Below are 9072 nucleotides of genomic sequence, written 5' to 3'. Positions count from 1 at the left end.
CATATATGTGGGCAGACTTTGTTTGTTCACCAACCACTAGTACACCGCTCTTGGTACAGCTGCTTCCTCAGAAACCATGTGTTTTCCGGCTTAAGTCGTCAGGTTACAAGTGTGTCTGGGGTAGTCTTGTTTACCCAGTGGAGTTCCCTTATGGGGTCTCCCTGATGCCGCCTCAGGAGCACGATGTGTACCCTGATGATCCAGGATTGGGTTTCCGGAATACCCCCAGAGTCCCTAGGTCAATTCTGCTCTCATGTTACATGCCACTAAGACCCTCCCTACCTAGTGATCCTATGAGCATCCTCAGTCTCTCCTCCCCTGCCCTGGCAGTCAGCCTTCCATCCCCTCCCCTCAACAGACATGCACTTATGTTTGTCCAAGCTCGACTACCCGCTCTCCGCTCTCCCCTCTACTGTGCTGCCCTTCCCATCAGTCAGCCTCATTCCTTTGTCAGTGCCGCCTCCTCTGGGGACCTCATCCCAAATCCATATGGCTATCACTCAGCACATGGCTGTCACTCAGCATACCCTGCCCCTTTTGCCTTTCCCCCCACCATTTGACCCCAGCTGTGATGAGGTACCCTCTGGCCAAGTGGCATACTCTATACCTACCTGGAGCAGATGATGTGTGGTTCTGGTCCAGTTCTTTACCAGGCTCTCTGGTCCTCGACCAGAAGAATGGATGGCCTGCAGACTTGAGCTTGGGGCCTTTTCTGCTGCTTGTTCCCACCGCAGTGGACTCATACAGTATTTGTCCTTTTGTGCTTGACTAACTTCACTCAGCATAATGTCTTCTAGATCCCTCTAGGAGTTGAGGTGTTTCATGGTTTAATCGCTATATTTTAGGGATGTGTAGTAATCCATTGTGTGTATGTACCAGTTTTTTTTATCCACTCTCCTATTGATGGTAATTTAGGCTTTTTGCTATAGTGAACTGTGCTGCGATGAACATGGGGAAGCAAACATCTATTGATGACCTGTTTCTTATTTCTTTGGGGTGTATGCCCAGTAATGGTATTGTTGGATCATGTGTAGTTCAATTGGCATCTGTTTTAGTTCCGCCATATCCCCTTCCACAGTAGCTGTTTGTATTAACAAGTCTACAAGTCAACAAGCAGTGGATAAGGATTGTTATTTCATTGCATCCTCTCCATCATTTATAAAATTGGGCTACAGTAATGGGCCTTGGTATCTCATTGTTGTTTTGATTTGCATTTCCCAGATAGCTAATGACCTAAAGCATTTCCTCATGTGTTAATAAGCCATTTGAATGTCATCCTTTGTGAATCGTCTGTGTAGGACTTTTATCCACTTTCTCAGAGGGTTATCAGTTTTTTCTTGTTGTAAGCTTGTAAAATTCTGTGGATCTTAGCAGTAGTCCTTTTTCTGTTATGTCCCTACTACATATCTTTCCCCAGTCTGTGGTCTCTCATTTTACCCTTTTCATAAAGTCTTTTGATGTACACAAGTGTTTTCAATAGGTCCCATTCATCCATTTTTATCTTCTAAGGAGTGTATTTCCTTTGTTAATTCTGATAGCCCGTGTAATTCCTTGCATTAGGGCCCCTAGCTTTGTCTCAGTTTTCTCTCCGATGGTCCTGATAGCTTTGGGTTTTACATCTAGGTCTTTGATCCACTTTGAGTTTGGTTTTATGCATGGACATGGGTCTGTTTTATTCTTCTGCACAGGGAAATCCAGCTTTTCCAACGCCATTTATTGAAGAAGGCATCTGCTTCCCATTTAATTTTTTTTTTTTGGCGGGGGGCGGGGGCTTTGTCAAAAATCAATTGTCTGTATGTGGATGCTCTTATTTCTGGGTCTTCTGTCCTGATCTATTGGTCTGAGTATCTATCATGACAGTACCAGGCTGTTTTGACAGCCATGACTGTACAGTGGTTTTGAGGGAGGGTAGTGCAAGACCACCTACTTTGTTCTTTTTGAGGAGTTCTTTGCCTATCCTAAGTTTCTTCCTTTTTCATATGAAGTTGCTAATCAGGCTTTCCATTTTTTTGTAGAATGATGCTGAAATTTGGATCGGGAGTGCAATGAATTTGTAGTCTTTTGGTTTTTTGTTAGGTTTATTCCTAGGTATTTCAGCTTTTGCATGCCTATTGCGAATGGTACTGATTCCTTTATATTTTTTTCTGCATTTCCATCACTGGTATATAGGAATGCAGTTGATTTCTGCTCGTTAATCTTGTATCCTGTTACTCTACTAAACTCCTCTATTGTTTCCAGCAGTCCTATTGTGGACCCCTTAGGATTCTCAATATATAAAGTCATATCATCTGCAATAATGAAAGTTTCACTTCTATACCCAATCATACGCCCTTTATATCTTGCCTTTGTCTTATGGCATTGCCTACGACTTCCAGCACAATATTGAAAAGAAGTGGGGAAAGGGGGAATCCATTGGGTTCCCTTGTTCAGTGGAAATGTTTTCAGCTTTTCTCCTTTGAGTGTAATATTACCTATTGGTTTTTCATGTATTGCTTTTATTGTATTGAGGATTTCCCCTCTGATCCTATCTTCTTGAGAGCCTTTATTAGGATTGGGTGTTGGGTGTTATCAAATGTTTTTTCTGCATCAATTGATATGATCATCATTCTTGTCCTTTTTCTTTTTCTTTTTTTATTATTTAAATGAAATACTTTAATTGGGGACTCTTACATCTCCTTTTTTTTCCTAAATCATTTTATTGGGGCCTCATACAACTTATCACAATCCATACATAACAACAGTTGTGTAAAGCACATTTGCCCATTCGTTACCCTCATCATTCTCAAATCATTTGCTCTCCACGTAAGCCTCTGGCATCAGCTCTTATTCCCCCTCCTCCCCTTCCTCATGAAACCTTGATAATTTATAAATTATTATTTTGTCATATCTTACACTGTCCGACATCTCCCTTCACCCACTTTTATGTTGTCCGTTCCCCAGGGAGGGCATTATATGTAGATCCTTGTTCTTGTCCTTTTTCTTGTTGATATGTTAGATTATACTAATTGTTTTTCAAGTATTGAACCATCCCTGTATCCCTGGTACGAATCCCACTTGGTCATGATGTATCCTAACTTCTCCTGCGCCACTTTCCCATGCTGGTGAGCCACTAAAATAATAGCATCTGGGGTATTAAAGGCTTGTCTTCAAACAAGCAGCCATCTAAATGAGATCATAGCTTTGTTCCCACAGAAGAGGCACACCAACCTGTGTGATCCAAGGATTGTAAATAATAAAATCCAAGACTGAATGAGGGAGTGGTATGAGAGCTTACATATTGAACATCCAGCTTGCAGAAGGTGATCGTGAAATCCCAAAATCCATATGCAGGGTTCCTACTTGGATTGACCTTCCAGTGAATAACTGGGTAACTCTCTACCCTTTCCTCACTCTGTGTGCTCTTATATCATAGGCAAGGATGGAATAGGCAATTGGATCTTCTCAGCTTGCTAGTCAGAAATCACTAAGGTTCTGCCAAAGGCTGCTGACAAGGTTATATGGGTTTAAGACAGAGGTTCTCAACTTGTGGGTCTCAACCCCTTGGGGATCAAACGACCCTTTCACAGGGGTCGCCTAATTCATAGCAGTAGAAAAATTACAGTTATGAAGTAGCACCGAAAATAATTTTATGGTTGGGGGTCACCACTACATGAGGAACTGTATTTAAGGGGCACGGCATCAGGAAGGTTGACAACCACAGGTTTAAGAAGAACTTGCAGTCATTTTTTTTTGGGTGGCTTAACTGAGATTCCAACACCCTCACTCTAGCCCAGGTTTGTTGTTAGGGGCTGTTGAGTGGATACCAACTCATAATGACCCCTTGTACAATAGAATGAAGCACTCCAGTCATTTGCCATCCTCATAATTGTTCCTGTGCTTAAGCCCATTGTTGCAGCCACTGTGTCAGTCCGTCTTGTGATGGTCTTCTTTTTGACTGCCCCTGTACTTTACCAGGCACGATGGCCTTCTCCAGGACTGGTCTCTTCTGATAACATGTTCTGGTAACAAGGCTTGCCATCCTTGCTTCTTTTTTTTTTAAAATCATTTTATTGAGGGCTCGTACAACTCTTATCACAATCTATACATCCATCCATTGTGTCAAGCACATTTGTGCATTTGTTGCCACCATCATTCTCAAAACATTTGCTTTCTCCTTCAGCCCTTGGTATCAGCTCCTCAAATCCAGAGAAGCTGGATGATATGAACAATATGGCATCAGGATCGGAAGAAGGCTATTAACAGCCTTTGATATGCAGATAATACAACTTTGCTTGCTGGAAGTGAAGGGGATTTGAAGCACTTGTTGATGACGATCAAGGCTTTCAGCCCTCAGTATGAATTACAGCTCAATGTAAACACCAAAATCATCATAAGTAGACCTGTAGGTAACATTATAATAAGTAGAGAAAAGATTAAAGTTCTCAAGATGTTGCCTTGCTTGGATCCACAATCAATGCTCATTGAATCATCAGTCAAGAGATCAAATGATGCACTGCACTAGGTAAATCTTCTCTGCTCAAGACCTCTTTAATTTGTAGAAATGTGAGGATGTTACTTGGAGAAATAAGGTGTGCCTGACCAAAACCATATGCATGTAAAAGTTAAACAGTGATTAAGAATTGATGCCTTTGAATTACGGTGCTGGCAAAGAATACTAAAAGTACCATGGACTACCAAAAGAATCAGTCTTGGAAAAAGAACAACTAAAACGCTCCTAAGAAGCAAGGATAGCTATAGCATCTGGGGTCTTAAAGGCTTGAAGATAAACAAGTGGCCATCTAACTGAGAAGCAACAAAGCCCACATGGAAGAAGCACACCAGCCTGTGTGATCACGAGGTCTCGATGGGATCAGGTCATTGGTTTTGCAAAATTCTATCGTTTGATCGCCAGCATTGTTTTTATCACCAAGTACATGTTTTCCAACTGTAGTTCCTTCCTCTTGGTTTCCAGATTTTGCGTTCCAATTGCCGGTAATTATCCATGCATCTTGATTACATGTTTGCTCAATTTTAGAGTGAAGTCATTAGTAGAAATATTTAATTTCTTGATAGTTTTGTGTTGGTGCATAAATTTGAATAATAGTTGTGTTGATTGGATTTTCTTGAAAGTGGATAGATACAAGCCTCTCACTTACAGCATTGTACATCCAGATTGATTTTGACAATCAATGCCATACCTTTTTGACAATCAATGCCATACCATTCCTCATGATTGTATTATTCTTGGCATAATAAATCATATGATTTTTGTGATTAAAAATGGCCAATATCAGTCTGCTTTTGCTCACTAATGTCCAGGGTACCAATCTTTGTGCATTCCATTTAATTTTTCACTATTTTCAATTTTCCTAGATTCACACTGCCCACATTCCAAGTTCTGATTATTAGGAGTTTTTGCAGCTGTTTCTCTTTACCTTGAATTGTGCCCCATCAGCAAATAAAGATCCTGAAGGCCACATTTCCAAGGCTGTACTCGATTCATGTCGCCATGATCAACTGCACTCAGAGAAATCAGGTCCTCCTCATTTACATATTGAGTGCTTTCTGACCATCCTTTGGCATACTCTCTGAAAATGTCCCACTGTCATTCATTAGGCATTCAGTATCTGACAATATTTAGAAGCTATGTGTAACGTTTTCAGTGGTTACTTACTCTGAAGTAGAGAGCCTAATCCTTCATTGTCTATTTTTAGTCTGGAAGCTCTACTGAAACCTATTGACTTTGGCTGACCCTGCTGGCATTTGAAATACCAGTGACATAGCTTCCAGCATCGCAGCAACACACAAACCACCCCAATATGACAAACTGACAAATGGTGCCCTTTCCCCTAAGTACTTCCCTAAAGCTGGAGGGGAGCAGATAGAAGCTTTCATGGGCATGGGCAAGGGAGGAGAAGAAAGTTTATGTAAACTGTATTTTATTTAAACCACATTCTTGAAGCTTTCAAAATCCTATTCTGTAATATACCCATTTTTAATTTTGACATTAAAATGCTTTATTTACCATACTAATTATTTAACTTTTCTACTCTACTCTAGTAGAAGGCATCCTCCAGGAAGGCAAGTCATGGTTATTCAGGAACTTACAGGACATGCAAGGAACCCTGGTTAAGCACTAGGCTGCTTACCAAAAGGTTGACAGTTCGAACCACCCAGCAGTAGCGGAGAAAGATGTGACTGTCTGCTTCATTAAAGATGATTAACTTTGTAAATCCTCTGCCTGTAAAGGCTTGAGATGAGTTGGCATTGACTCATGGCAGTGGGTATAGGACACACAAGCAGAGAGATCAGCTGTGTGTACCAGCTACTCTTTGGGAGAAAGATGTGCAAAGCTTACAACCCTGGAAACGCCCACAGGGCGGTTCTCCGTGCCCGCCAGGGTAGGGTCTCGATGAATTGGACTAGACTTAACTACAGTGAGTTAGATTTCTGATCTGGGGGAGTGAAATGTATTCAGTGTTCTTGGAATCTCGACTGTCATTTGCTGAGACCCAGATGAGCTTTGCTTGTGCTTTGAATTAGTCTTGTGTAGTTGAGACATTAATCTTCATTTTCTCCCATAAACTGTGACGAATGTTGTAAATTGTTTACATCTTCCAGCTGTTTATCAAGCTCGTCAAAACCTACGTATAGAATCTTTTTCCAACTATACATTTAGTTTGTGAATTTCATGCTTTTTCTCTTTCTTTTTTTCTTGTAACTCTGAATTCTGAACATTTTTCTGAGCTCCATCTCCTCCTGATAAGCTCTGTCACCTAGTCCTTTCTTAGTTTTGCTGCCAGTCACCTTTTCTCCCATCACCTTTGAAAAGCTGTGTCAGGGAAACCATTTTGGTTTGTGTTGTTTTGAGGGGCAGTAACTTCATTGATGAGCTGTAGTGATAGAATGGGTTATGTGTTGTATTGCTAACCTCAAGGTCAACATTTTGATCTCACCAGCCTCTCAGAGGGAGAAAGATGAGACTTTCTACTCTGTAAAGGTTTACAGTTTGAGAAACCCGCAGAGCAGTTCCCCTTTGTCTTATAGAATCATTATGAGTCAGAGTCAACTTGAAAACCTTGAGTGAGCTTCATTGACAGCTTTGATAGGTAGGTTCAAATTAGTCATCTAAAACTTAACTTCAGAGACAGGGAGACCGAATGAAAACCTCGCTCTGCTTTGGGCATTGGTACTCAAGCTCTCTTGGCCTTCGTTTTCTCATTTGTACACGCAGGTTGATTGGTTGTTTTGAGAGCTGATTGGTAACACTCTGAAGTGAAGGCCTCTACCTCTGGCTGACTGACTGTTCCATGGCCTTTTCTGCTCTGTCTCTGCTAACAGTCTCCAACTCTAGTACTTTGGAGAAGATCTACCCTCTGCCTAGGAAAGGTCTAGCTCCCAGTTACTGCTTTATTCTCTTCAGTAAGAGGGATCTTGTGGAAACACGTGGCAGCTCACATCCTCTTCCTGACTAGAAGCCCTATGGTGACTCCCACTGTAATTAGCTGCGTGCCGAGCCCTTTTCAGGAAACCTCTGTCCCTTGCTCTGGTGTTACCAAGGGCTGTTCAGATTTCTGCCGTTCTTCCAGTTCCTCACTGAGCATGTCCTCATTCAGAAGAATCACTTCACACTTCTGCCTGGAACCAATCCCTGCCTTCAAGTGTTTCTGTTTCCATCCTTCGAGTCTTTGCTTGGGGCAACTGTCCCCACACCCCGTGCTAGATCATCCTTTACTGTCAACTCGAGCACTTTCCTCAGCACACATGTGTTTGCTGGTATACCACCTCTCTTTACAAAGAGTACAAGGACTATGTCTCCCCTTCACTTTTGTAGCCCCAATTGTTTAGAAGATGTTTTGTTCACAAGTGAATGTATACACGGATAAGAGAACAAATGAGAATTAAAAACATTCATACGTGTTTTCATAAGCCAATGGATGGATGAATAAATACAAATTGAATGTATGTGTTTGTAAAGCAGATAATATAGTTCTTGACACAGAATAAGTAATAAGCAACTTTTTAGAATTGATCTTGCAGCTAATAACCATGAAAAAAGGAAAAACAAAACCAACAGCACCTGGCTGATAGTCAGCACAGTGTTCTCTCGTGGCATCTGTCATCCAGCGCTGAGGCAGTTGGTTTATGGCATGGGAACATGTAGCTTAAACAACAGCTTTTTCTCCTCATAGCCAGCCTTTGAAAACCTTGTATTTATTGCCTCCGCTTCCCCCTTGCCTCTGTTGTGGCCATCGGTTCCAGCTCTGTGTACAACAGAATGAAACAAAACTTGGCCCTACACCATCCTCAGAATTGTTATGTGTGAGCCCATTGTTACAGCCAGTGTCAGTCCATGTCCTTGAGGGCCTTCCTCTTTGTCGCCGCCCCTCCACTTTACCAAGCGTGATGCCCTTCTCCAGGGCCTGCTCTCTCCTGACAACATGACCGGTGCACATGAGACAAAGTCTTACACATCTTGCTTCTAAAGTGCATTTTTGCCTGTATTTCTTCCAACACAGGTGTGTTCTTTTAGAAACAGTACCAGGAGTTATGGTTCCCTGAGGGTAGGCCATTCCCATAATGAAAAGGATGGCGTAGCCTTGTTTGTCTAGATCGCACAAGTTTTCTTCTTTTGACAGGGCCTACTCTGAACACTTTTCTGTCACTATTAGTAAAAAACATTTGAGTTTTTCTTCTATTACAGGCTCCCACCTCACACAGATTCCAGCTTCTCAGATTTCACTATATAGCTTTTTCAGATTTGCCTTTTTTATTTGCCCTATTATATTATTAATATTTATCCATTTATTTGTGTGGCTGTAATACATTCATGTCCATTGTTATACAGTATTCCAGTGTGTGACTATACCACAATTGTCTATTTAAGTTGTGTGTGGATAGATACATATAGAGAGAGCTATTTATAAGTTGTGTTTACTTTTTTAAAGTGTGTTGGCCAGAAGTTTTACTTACTTATTTATTTTAATCATTTTATTAGGGGCTCATACAACTTATCACAATCCATACATACAGCAATTGTGTAAAGCACATTTGTACATTCATTGCCCTCATCATTCTCAAAACATTTGCTCT

The 9072-nt window shown here is 41.3% G+C and overlaps 1 protein-coding gene and 1 pseudogene across 1 annotated transcript in view; both read left to right on the top strand.

Annotated features, from left to right (window-relative positions):
• Positions 1-9072, top strand: part of PARN (poly(A)-specific ribonuclease) — a 149933-nt gene that overhangs the window by 110293 nt on the left and 30568 nt on the right. The gene's annotated exons all lie outside the window — the stretch shown is intronic.
• LOC105978893 overlaps positions 4307-9072 on the top strand; it is an 8007-nt pseudogene continuing 3241 nt past the window's right edge.

The sequence above is a fragment of the Echinops telfairi genome, unplaced genomic scaffold (genome assembly GCF_000313985.2).
Source record: "Echinops telfairi isolate 266 unplaced genomic scaffold, ASM31398v2 ScPeMD7_5;HRSCAF=22, whole genome shotgun sequence".
In the NCBI taxonomy this organism is placed as follows: domain Eukaryota; kingdom Metazoa; phylum Chordata; class Mammalia; order Afrosoricida; family Tenrecidae; genus Echinops; species Echinops telfairi.
Note: the sequence above shows the minus strand (reverse complement) of the source record. Positions and strands in the feature narration are given on the sequence as shown.